This window comes from Microtus oregoni, unplaced genomic scaffold, assembly GCF_018167655.1.
Source record: "Microtus oregoni isolate MIOR12 unplaced genomic scaffold, Mior012 000004F_ref0000308, whole genome shotgun sequence".
Lineage (NCBI taxonomy): Eukaryota > Metazoa > Chordata > Mammalia > Rodentia > Cricetidae > Microtus > Microtus oregoni.
The window spans coordinates 21,621,384-21,634,514 of NW_024543063.1; the positions used below are offsets into that span (position 1 = coordinate 21,621,384).

Sequence of the window (13,131 nt, forward strand, 5' to 3'; positions counted from 1 at the left end):
TATCGATACTGATCGGGCACCTTTCTTCCTGTTCTGAGACCAAGGCACCCGAAGAAAAGGCTCTTTACGAGTGGAGGTGGTGAACTCCTGTTTCCATCCTTTTTTTAGGCAGTTTTATTCACCCAGCAGACGACAAGGAAAGTGAATTTTGGTTTTCCACGACAGAACATGTTTAAGCTAACTGTTAATCACTGCTCTTGCCCAAGACTTCATCTTGCTTGTATATGAAATCAGGTATATGTGGGAAAGAATTTCACAGAAAAGGGGTTGTTTATATTTGAAATTTTCCTTTTGAAGGCCATATCGGGAAAGTTACAAAGATAAAGAAAGAGAGGAAGTGTCAGCTGGTGTGTGGAAGAATAATGTTGCAGAAATGTGGCCTGGCCCTGGCCGGGGAGCTGAGCAAACAGCATCTCTGCCATTGTCATCGAGTTCTCAGATTTTGTTTGTTTTTGTTTTTTCCCCTTAACACAGAGAACTGAATACAAATGGCGAGAAGGTAGCTCTGGCAGTTTACATGTGTGGGCCTTTACAATGGATCGTCATGCGGCTGTACTAGTAGGTGTTCATTGTGCTTTTCCTCAAGGGATCCTGACAAAAACCCACAGAGAAAGAAACAACCAGCAGAAGAGTCCCGAGGCTGCCACTGAGGGGCCTGGAGCTTTTCTGACTTTAAGCCACTTACTAATGCAGTTGGGACTGGGAGTGTTTTTCACATTCTTTAAAATCAACAAATGAACTTTTTGATAATTTCCTACCAGATTAAAAATAACTGTTTGAGGCCAGTATAGTTTACAGAGCAAGTTCCAAGACAGCCAGGACTGCATAGGGAAACCTTCTATGGAAAAACCATAAATAAATAAATAAATAAATAAATAAATAAACAAACAAATAAATATTAAAAATTAAAAAATAAAAACAAAATCATTTTTACATTTTCTTTGGCTTAGTAACTCTTACTTTTAGTCATACTTTAATATATTAACCCTTTCTTTTCTAGAATACTATTCATTTTTTCTTTTGGATGTTAGGAACCCAAAATTTAAAAAGAACTTTAGAAATAATTTAATGCTATTCCATCACTTTTTGGTGGAGAATATTATATTTCAGAGCTTACATCGAGGTTTAAAGCTCATGATAGAGATGAAAATCACATTTTTTTTACTTTCCAGTTTTCTGTTTTTTCTTACTCAATGTATGACAAAAGCATTAGAAACAGGAACTTCTGTTAGGCCCACAAATAGCTTTCCAGCTCTGTGTGACATCAATTTCTACCCAGCCTGTTACAGACAGATCAGCCACAGCGCCTTCCAAGCTCTGCCAACTCATTCTCTGATAATTGTTTCTTTTGTTTGTCTCTTTGGCTTATATTGTATCCATTCAATTAATTAAATTTAAGGTTCTTGATATTGCTTAATAAAATTTAACTTTGTTGGGAGCCTTGCTCTTTCATGCATATGAAAAAAATGTTTAAGAGTCATGCCAGCAGCTTAAATCAAAGAGTCGGTTATATGTTGAATGTGTGTGTGCTTCCAAACTCATATGCTGAAAGCCAGTATAGGATGCACTGGCATTAAGAGATGGTACTGGGTCATAAGGATGATGTAGTTGGCATTGAGAGATGGTACTGGGTCATAAGGATGATGTAGTTGGCATTAAGAGATGGTACTGGGTCATAAGGATGATGTAGTTGGCATTTTCTTTGGGCCACCAACCAGTTCCCAAGTAAACACATGGAGACTTATTATTAATTATGAATGTTTGGCATTAGCTTAGATTTGTCCCACTAGCTCTTCTAACTTAATTTGTTTCTATTCATCTATGCTTTGCCTTGAAGATTTTTACCTTTCTTTCATTCTGTATGCCCTACTTTCTTGCTTCCTCTATGGCTGGCTGGGACATGGGGTCTCCCTATCATTTCCTTTTCTTTCTTCCTGTAATTTAAATTCCTCCTACTTACTCTCCCTATCCTGAAGTTCCTTCATTCCTATTGGCCATTCAGCTTCTTATTAGACCAATTAGGTGCCTTAGGTAAGTAAGGTAAAACAATAACACATGTATATATAATTAGACAAATGTAACACATCATTACATAACGAATGCAACAATCTTTGTACAGTAAAATATTCTGGAACAAGATGGAGACTTATGAATAGAATCAGAGCCCATAAAGGTCAGAGTGAGGTTTGTTCTGCTCCTACTTCTGACCTTCTACATGAGGGGACATGATACCTTCTACATGGGTATCAAGGATGATCCGGAAAGCTTTTTGCTCCCCAGGCATCAGATCAGTTGGGAGCTTGCTTTTGAAATTCCCAGCTTAAAGAAACATTACCAATAAGTTTCTGCTGCCTAGAAATTACCTAATCTATGGTGTTTAGTTACGGCATCACAGATGACCTAAAATAGAGTCAATCTGCATGTTATTTCAAAATCCCAGTTTATGTTCTACTTGGTATTTGGATGTATACTGTGGAACAGCTATCTATGCTTCCTGTTAACTGAGCCCCAGGGCAGCTGGATATGGACAGCTTAAGGATAAAATAATACATTGCATTTACCTTACAAGAATAACATTTTTTCCTTAAAAACATATCCTTGTTCTTTGAAAAACAATCACACTTGTACACAAAACAACATATTGTCTGCAAAATACCTTAAAATGAACTGGGAAAGGTATACACATGTACATACTTGACATCAATTGTTCTCTCTCCCCCTTCTCTTACTCCTCTCTCCTCCCTCTTTACTGTCAGTCCCAACAGAAGCCATGGAGCACTTTCAACGCCGCTGCTTACGTATTTCCTGTGCCCCCAAATCCAACTGGTTGCTGTGAAATTCTCCTGCTCACAAAGTCCTGGGGTGTGGATGCTGTATTTATCTAGGTTCTTTGCAGCCCTAAAAATGGAGTATTCTTTATTCTGGGTTCCAATGCCTGGCTCCCCATTCTCTCTGAGGCCTCAACAGAATATATTTAGTTTCTATATTGTACAAATACAATGATCAAAATCATGTAACCAATCTCTAGGAGATTGTCGATTCTTCTTAGAGTCCCTGTCTCCCGAGCCCCACTGGTACTGCCCTTACAGCTCCATTCACAGCAATCTAGGTCTTTAATTTTCCCAACCTGCCCCTCTAAATTCACTATTAGTTCCAAATCCTTTCCTACAGGTTCAGGTATTTGTTACAGCAATAAGCTCATTTCTCAGTATCAACATTCTTGTCTTAGACTGTTTTTGTTGTTGTTGCTGTTGTTGTTTTGTTTTGTTTTTGTTGCTGCAAAATAATTCCACAGGTTGAAAATTAGATGTGGTCCATGGTTCTGAAGTATCAGAAGTCCAAGACTGAGAGACACATCCGGCGTGGGCCACTTTTCTGCACCATGGCATAGAAGGATGTATCACATGGGCAAGAGTGAGTGCATCATAGCACAAAAGGATGTATCACATGGGCAAGAGTGAGTAGCAGAGGACAAAGAGAATTTAACCTTGCTACAAAACCAACTCACCTCTCCAGTGACAAAACAACTTCTGAGATAATGACATTGATCTACTAATGACAGTTAAGCCAACATGTTCCAAAGTCCTTCCAGGAATCCCTGACTATAAGCAATGGCACTAGGAATTAAGTTCAGCACATAAATTTTGGGAAACATTCAAATCAAAGCAATCCATTTCAGAATTTCATTGATATATAACATATTACACACTACAAACACACACACACACATACACTAGCATAGACTTTTTCTGCATGTATATATATTCAAATATATAATGTGTACACATAGCCATCGAATATGAATATTATATATTATATATGTACACATTCTCTATTATAAAATATGCATCATATAACATAACTATATAATATACATTAATTTTATAGAGACAGCTTGAATAAAATAGAACAGATACTAACAATTAGGGCATCTTGAAAAGATTATACAGGAATTCTCTGCTATTTCTGACAGTGTTTCTTTATTTTTAAATGGTTTTTAAAAAGTGATTGCCAACATTATGAGTTGTACAATCCCATTTAAAAATTGGCATTCTTGTCATTTAATAAACAAACCCATTAAGCATCTTGTTCTCTTATATAATTAGCACCTTAGATAACTGACGACCTTTGATTCATGAAGTTAATTCCCAAATAACAAATCCTGCGAGGTATCAAAAGGCGTCTTGTAGTAAGATGTGCTAAAGTGAACCAGGAAAGGAGTTAAATTGATGGGAGTTATCTTGACTTTCTGTGCCACCCCAACATTTCTATTCTTCTAGCCCCACTAGAACGTTAACGTTAACTTTGCAAAACTTTTCCACCTGTATTCTCTCTCTATTCTGGCTTCCTTCTGGCCTCTGCGCAGGACTGCTATTTGCTGGCGGCTAGATGGAATCACTGAGATGAATTTGAACTTTGAACTGAATCATTCATCATTACATCTCTAAATAGTCTTACATTTCACATTTTTACTTAGTGTTTCTGTGCTATGTATATATGTGTGGTTACACATATGTGTGTGGGGATCAATGGGTAACTTTCAGGAGTTGGTTCTCCCCTACCACATGGGTCCTGAAGCTGAAATCAGGTTATCAGACTTGACTGCAGGCACCTTTACCCACTGAGTCATCTTATCGGTCCAATTTAATTATTTTGAACACATTAGGTCAAATTGTGATGGAAAGACCCCTTTGAAGGGAAACACACTTGTGTCTGGGTATGTTTGCAACTGTCCAAAAGAGGCATTGCAATCACTTTTATACCATAAACTAGCAGGAAAGCTAAGCTAAAAGCCTATAGCATCGATTACTGTGGTCATTGCCAGATTCCCCAGATTTTGATGCAAATTCCATTTGCACTGTTTTCCTAGTAAGATAGCCTGTAGCTCTTCCTCTCCCAAGAACCCATCACCTGGACTTGTTTCTCATACAGCATTTAGTGCTCATAAAACATTCTGCCAGATTTTAGGCAGCCTGGCTTAGAATGCTTCGTTGGAGCTCGCAAATGGAACATGGAAAAACAACTTGGGAACTGAACTCAAATTTCTCACCTTGGGGATGGAAGCCTGGGTATTTATTTTGGTTGTTATAAACATAGGCAGTAGATGAATTTAAAGTATTTTAAACCAATAATTATTAAAATACAGTGCAGAAGATTTATTATTTCCTCCAGGTGATGATGGCACATGCCTTTAATCCCAGCACACAGAAAGGCAGAGGCAGGCGGATCTCTGTGAGTTCAAACCAGCTTGATCTACAGAGTGAGGAGTTCTAGGACAGCCAGAGACACAGAGAGAAACCCTGTCTGTAAATCCCCCCAAAAGATTTAATATTTCAATGAAATAGAAAGACTGAAACTGTGACCTATTGCCTTATAAACTGAAGATCAGTGGACAGCACTAAACTAGAGTTGGAGAGAATGACCATGATAAGCTAAAGGACAATTGAAGGTTGCACACCACACTGGTTAGAAAAAAAGTTCTAAAATGGAAAAAATATACAAAAATAAAAAATTATTGAAAATAATTCAAAAGCAAATCATAAGTAGCTATTACTTTGGGTATTTGCAGCTTAGACAATGAGACTATCAAAATGATGGAAATAGGCACCTGAGTAAAAGAAATGAACTCATATTTTAGATGATATAATTGAATGCCTTCCAGGATGAGACATTTACTACTCAGAAGGAGAAATATGAGCTAGCCATGCTACATTCACTAGATATGGAATCTAACCGTTTGTTACCTTATTTGTAAAATACCAATTACATTTAGTGCTTGGCATATACAGGCACATACAAATGAGAGCTAATAATAATGAAAATAATTAACTTGCATCATTTATTGTGTTCCTACCACTTTGAAAAAAGCTCAAAATCCATGGTCTTAAGTGAATAGCTGGTGTAGGAGGTTCTTCTGTTCATGTGTTGCTTTCATTGGTTAATGAATAAAGAAACTGCCTTGGCCTTTTGATAGGCCAGAACTTAGGTAGGCGAGGGGAGGGGGGGCGGCAGAACTGGATTCTGGAAGGAAGAAAGCAGAGTGAGAGACGCCATGGATCCTCTACTGAGGATAGACATACAAGACCTTTGCTGGTAGGCCACGACCTCGTGGTGATACACAGATTAATAAAAATGGGTAAAACTAATATGTAAGAGTTAGCCAATAAGAAGTTAGAGCTAATGGCCAAGCAGTGTTTTAATTAATACAGTTTCTGTGTGGTTATTTCGGGGCTAAGCTAGCAGGGTGGCCGGGAAGAACAAGCAGGCCTTCCTCTTGCAACAGAAGTCATACTGGTGATAATAGGAGATCTTGCAGAGTGTCCAACGAATAAAATAAGGAATTTCGAACCTGCCAAAAATAAAAATAAAGACCTGAGCTGTAAGAAAAACAGCCTGAATCCAGAGGTGTTAGCAAGCAAATAGGTTCAAAGTTTGTGTTAAAACTTAGAGTGTCCCGGTTGTTCTATTAGCACCATTCCTTCCATTCTCCACTGAAGCTCTGCCACCTAATGGTGTTGATAGGACACTGACCACCAGTCACTTCCACAGAGGGCCCAGTCAAACTTCCCAGAGATACCGTTGGACTAACAGATTCTATGCTGTACCACTATTCCCTGGAGAGACCAAGACAGAGAGAATGAAGTTTATTTATCTTCAATGGTGGGAGGAGATGGCTCCCTAAGGGAAAAATATAATTCATGATGAGAGAATAAAATTTTCTTTGCTTAGTGCCCCAATGTAGGAAATAATCTGTTTATGGTATGATTGGAAATTAGAAAATGCTTGATATATAAACAGGAGTTTAAGCATTAAATTGTTAACTATGTTAAAATACTTGCACAAATTATTTTACTTTATCACAATCACCTCAGCTTCATTAGACTAATCAAGAGTTGATTAGTAAAATTGATATGCAATTACAATAGTGTCCATAATCACGTTGGGATAATTAACTACCATAGGTCTTCTTGTAAATGCAATGTTCTACGTGTTTGGGCTACACTTTATTGCTGATAAGATCTTTCTCATTGACTGTAGATTAACTCTGTCATGATGGATTTTAATTCTATTATAGTCTTTGAAGACAATGAAAAACCATTTGAGGTCTAAAACACACATTTTCATGTAAAGACCAAAGAAAAGATCACTATAACAATTTCTAAAACATGCTAATAGGTTGGATCCCATTATTGAATGGCATTTTCCCAACTATGATTTAATAGTCATTTTAAATATACAGACTATAGATTTTCCACTCTTCTTACATGTCAATTTCCTATCCCATTTAGTCTCGGATGTTGGAGATGCTAGGAATATAGACTGTCTGACAAGGAGAGGTATAGGTACACAGTGAAGCCAGCTCTACAAAGAACACATTGCAGGCTGCAGAGTCATGGGCTGGGGTCTACTCCAGCTCACTTGGTGCTCAGATCATTTCTCCACTTGCAGCTTCAGCAAAGAGTGTCTCCCTCACCAGACTTCAGGCTTGCTTTAGTCTAATCTTGCTAGGTCTGTTCCTCCTCTTTGGAACATAAATATTCACTTTGTGTGTTTTGGAAGCATGGAAGTTACTGGGTGACTTTACAGAGACCTGCAGTTAAGACATTGTCTCCAGTCTCAGAAGAGACTTTGGACTTTTGAACACTGTTGAGAGGAAGACTATGGAACTTCTGAAGTTGGAACTAAGTACAATTTTGTGTCATCTACCAATCCCCAATAAATACGATAATGTCATTGGAAGGTAGAACCTGTCTGGAGGGTGGTTAGGTCATGGGAGAGGAGCTCTCATAAATGAGGCTGTTACACTTATAAGAAGGATTCCTAGAACTAATGCTACCCACAGTCAGGTGAGAACACAGTAAGAAATCTATGAAAAAGTAGGCTCCCACTACACAGTCTGCTGGTTTTGACAGTGAACTTCTCAGACTGTTTATATTATTATTATTATTATTATTATTATTATTATTATTACTATTATTTTGTGGTTTTGAAACAGGGTCTCAATATGTAACCCTGGCTGCCTGGCTATTCTGGAACTTGCTGTGTAGACCAGACTGACTTCAGACTCACAGAGGCCCACCTGCCTCTACCTCTTGAGTGCTGGGATTAAAGATTTGTACCAACATGTGTAAGGCCCACGGGTCTACCCCTCCTCCCGGGGGTGGGGGTGGGTTCATTTTGAGGACAGTTTCTGGCCAGACATCTTGTTGCGATTTCCGGCTAAACATCCTGTTTGTTTCTGTGCTCCCTCTGCCCCCCTGGTGGTTAGCTATAAGGCCATGGTTTACGCCATTTGGGGCTTGGTAATTTTCCACCTGCCTGGCGGGGGTGGGGGGGTGGGGGGGTGGGGAGGATTTCCATTGTGCGGTAGCTAGGTATATGTTTTCCTAAGCTTGAATAAATGGCATTCCACATTATCTCCTCATGAATGACCCAAGTCTCTTTTGTGTTCTTTTAGACTCCAGGCCCTTGCCCAGCTTGCGAATGGTACAATAGCAGGAACTGTACCTTAGAGAGTAACGCAGGCATTACAACCATGCCTGACTTAAAAAATTCCTTTTTTTAACGAGCAATTTAATCCATTTATAGTGTTGTTGTTATAGTGCCCTGTTCTAGTTAGCTTCTCTGTTGCTGTGAGAAAACATTGACCAAAAGCAACTTGAAGAAGAAAGGTTTTATTTGGCTTACAGGTTATGGTCCACTATTTAGGAAAGCCAAGGGCAGAACCCAGAGGAAAGAACTGAAGCAGAGACAATGAAAGGATACTGCTTATTGGTTCACATCCAGGTCATTCTCAGCTTCCTTAGTTCTACAACCCAGGCAAACCTGCCCAGGGAAGGCACCACCCAGTGGGCAGGGCCACCAAACACATCATCCTTAAACCATAACCTTTCCATTCTTGCTCCTGAGATCTCAGGTTGATGTCACAATATAAAACCCAACCCGACTTTTAAAAAGCCAGTCTTTAAATTTTTTTTTATTGCTTTAGAAATTCAATGTCTCTTTAGAAGTCAAAAATCTTTTAACCATGAAATCCTGTAAAATAAAAATTAAGTTACATAATTCTTATTCCAAAAGGGACAAACCAACGGCAAAAAGGCAACAACCCAGTTTCACTTAAGCAAAACTGAAGTATAGCAGTGTTACTCCAAATCTTGAAGCTCAGCTGTCTGACTTCTGGGACTCAGAATAGGCTCGATCAGTTCCGCAGCTCTGTGCCAGCCATCCCCAACATGCAGTTTATCCAGTAGAATCAAGCTGGCTCCACTTCACTGGAAAGTGTCCTTGATGGTCGTAGCATCTACAGTATCCCGGAATCTCCATGGCAACTGAGGCTGCATCTTTACCAATGGCCCTTCCTGTATTTTCTTCAGGAACTTGACCCTGCCGTATGTTGCCAGGCCTCATCCAAACTCAGTGGCCTCCTATGCCTACAAAACCAGTATGTGGGAGATTCTTAAGCATTACTGAGTTCAACTGCTGGCTTAAGATGCAGCCTTGGCACGCCTGGAAGAAGGTCACCATTTGCTGACTGCGAGGAACGATTACTCAGAAGATTTAACTTCCAAGAAGCTAGGCTTTTATTAATCACAGATTCCCCCCCCAGCATCCATTATTCTAGTAAAACAAAGATTTTACTCCCATAGATTCGTAATTCTAATATGACACACAGGCATGAACATGCATGCATACACACACACACACACACACACACACACACATACATACATATAGTACTTCACATTGAGTTTTAAAAAGTAAAATCAAACACTATACTGATCTTCACATATTTATGACTGGATTTGTATTGCTTTGAGCTTTTATATCTATATGAAGCATATTATCTGTAGCTTTTTTTATTTTAATAAATTCTTTATTATAGTATCAGGGTAATTACCTCATAGAATGAGAACTGATCTTCTATTTTCAAGAAGTTCACACAGTTATTTATATCATTTTTTTCCTCAAATATTTGATCAAATTCATCAGTTAGTCCACCTGAGTGTGAGCTTTTCTTTGTGGGTAGGTTTTAAATAATACACATTCTTACTTGTCTATTATGAGATGAATTGTGTCACTCATAAAGATAGGATGAGATCCCACTGATCACCACTCTGATGTTAGACTACAGACCCCTTTTCAGGGGACGCCCATCTACCTGCATCCCTGTCTCTCTCCACCCTCCTAGCTGGGGTGCAGTCCCCAGGCTATCAGACAACAGTGGCTATTCCACAGGATGGATTCATGTTTAACTAAATGGGTCTTACTTCCTCAACATCAAGATCGTATATTTTTCCTCAAAATGCAAGATCCTCTTAACCTCCTCTGTCATCCGGGAATGAAGGAGAGCTTGACTGTACACAAACACATAATATGGATCACTCATCAACCACACGGCATAGAATTTCCTCATTCGTCTGAAACCTACGGGACCCCCCCCCCCCACTCTCCATCATGGGCCTAAACTCTCATCAGAGCTGCCACCATGTTGTCCCTCCATGGCATTTATAACACTTACATTTCTTACCCCAAAGTAGTTTTGTCTTAATGTCCCTCTTGATCTACTCACCTGTGACCTTACACTCAGGATGTTTTATTTGAATGACGACCATTGCAAGTGTAATGTTTAGATGAGGTCACATTGAGATAAATGGGAGTTTTCAACCCTGTGACTGTCATAGAGAGAGTGTGCGTGTGTGTATGCATGAGCTGCTGGGGAAGCACCATGTTGCGGTGAAAACCAAAGAAGACTAAAGTTTGCTACAAATACCAGAAGCTGGAAAGAGGCAAGGATTTTCCCTCCTGGTTTCAGAGGGAGCTTTGATACTGGACTTGCAGCCTCCAGAGCGCTGAGAAAACAAGTAGCTGATGTTTCAGGTTGCCCAGTTTCTTGTTACTTTCTTTCTTTTCCTATGTTAGATATCAATCCTAGACAATGAAGTCTTTTTAGATGTTATTTTTTGAACAAGTTTTGACAGTTTATATCCAAGATCTTGTCTACTTCATTTGCAACAATTACCTTATTAACATACATTTATACATAGTTTCTTATAATCTTGTAATAAATTTCTATAGAGTGGGTCATGTGATATATGTATTTTCAGGCCTAATTTGGGGCATTTGTATCTTTTTCCTCTTTGTAAATCAAATAGTCATTAAAAAAAGAATCATAATTTTTGTAGATCTCTCTCCATTTTTCTGTGCACTTGTTCCTCATTTATGTTTGCTGTATATATCTCTGTGTGTGTGTGCTGTTCGTTTTTGTTTGTTTGTTTGTTTTTGTCTTAAAACTAAACTTTTGAGACCCTTTTCCAAGACAGTGCTTTGAGGAAGTAAGTGCCTTTCAGATCATTGTTTTAGACAGAACTAGGAAATTTTAATGTTTTCTTTTTGCCCAGTTAAAACTACTTTTTAATTTTTTTTACCTTTTTACCCATTGAATAATTTAATTTCCCAACACTATTGTCGATTCCTAATTTAATTCATTGTTACCAGAGAGGATACCCTGTATGATCCCATTCATTCTAAATTTATTCACACCTGTTTTATGACCCACCATATGGGGCTATTCAAGAGAACAGACACTTTAAAATGAGTATAAATTCTGCTGCTATTAAGTAGAGTGGTCTGCACTTAGCATTTGTGTTGAGTGTTTTTTTCCCCCCTACAGCTTCTATATACTTAATGGTTTTGGGTCTAATTTCCAACCAATTATTGAGAGCATTGAAATATCAGACTCTTGTTGTCTACCTCGTAATTCTATTTTCCCCCACCCCCTTTTTGCAGCTGCTGGGCAGGCACTCCATCACTGGGCTACACCCTGAACTCCCAGTTCTACCAATTGTATTGTTGGACATTTATAGTTCTTGGATTTTCTTAATGTGTTGGCTATCTTACGTGAAATCTTTTTATTCCTACAAAGCTTTAATTTTCTTAAAGTCTATTTCCCATGCCCACGATAAGTCTCTTAGAATTACTCTCTGTGTGTATAGTCTGCTGTTAAGTATTGACAGTCTTATTATAACACGTGGTCCATTTCTGCCCTGTTGTGATCATGTATATCACAGTTGAATCATTTAAATTTGCAAGCTGCTCCATAAGAGGGATGATATACATTCCTTTATCCATCTTTTTAAAAAAAATATCGACCGGGAGGAGACAGTGGCACTGAAAGAGAAGATTGAATCTGAAAAGGGGAAAGACTCCTTTCCAGTAGCAGGTCAGAAGCTAATCTATGCAGGCAAAATCATCAGTGATGACACCGCTCTCAAAGAATACAAAACTGATAAGAAAAACTGCGGTGGTTATGGTGACAAAACCCAAAGCAGTGACAGCCCCAGTTCCAGTGACAGCTCAGCCATGGAATGCTCCCACCATGGCTGCAGTTAGCTTCTCCAGGCAGCAGTTGTGGCTCAGGCTCCAGCCCCCACCCCTGCTTCAGCTCCCACTTCCACACCAGCATCTAATACTCCAGCCTCAACTACAGCATCTTCTGTACCCGCACCTCTAGTGCAACTCAGCCTAAGAAAGCTGCAGAAAAGCCAGCACAGTCCCCAGTGGTTACTAGCCCAGCACCAGCTGACAGTACACCAGGAGATTCGTCCTGATCAAATCTTTTCCAAGATGCAAAAAGTGCCCTTGTGACAGGTCAATCTTAAGAGACTATGATAACTGAGATCATGTCAATGGGTTATGAACGAGAGCAGGTAATTGTGGCCCTGAGAGCCAGTTTCAACAACCCTGATGGAGCTGTGGAATATCTTCTAATGGGAATCCCGGGGGACAGAGAAAGTCGGGCTGTGGTTGATCCTCCTCCCCAGGCAGTGAGTACTGAACTCCTCAGTCTCCAGCAGTGGCAACAGCTTCAGCGACCACAACAGCAATGACAGCTACTAGTGCTGGATTTTAAAGGACTCAACCTCAGTTTAAACAGATGGGACAAATTATCCAGCAGAATCCTTCCCTGCTTCCAGCTTTGCTGCAGCAGATAAGTGGAGAGAACCCTCAGTTGCTGCAGTTAAAGGCACGAGATTTCCTGAAGGACTTGTGATTCAAGCTTACTTTGCTTGTGAGAAGAATGAGAATTTGGCTGCCAACTTTCTTCTGCAGCAGACCCTAGACGAAGATTGA

The 13,131-nt window shown here is 39.3% G+C and overlaps 1 pseudogene; it reads left to right on the plus strand.

Annotated features, from left to right (window-relative positions):
- The first annotated feature begins 12,138 nt into the window (after positions 1 to 12,138).
- Positions 12,139 to 13,131, plus strand: LOC121447526 (annotated as a pseudogene).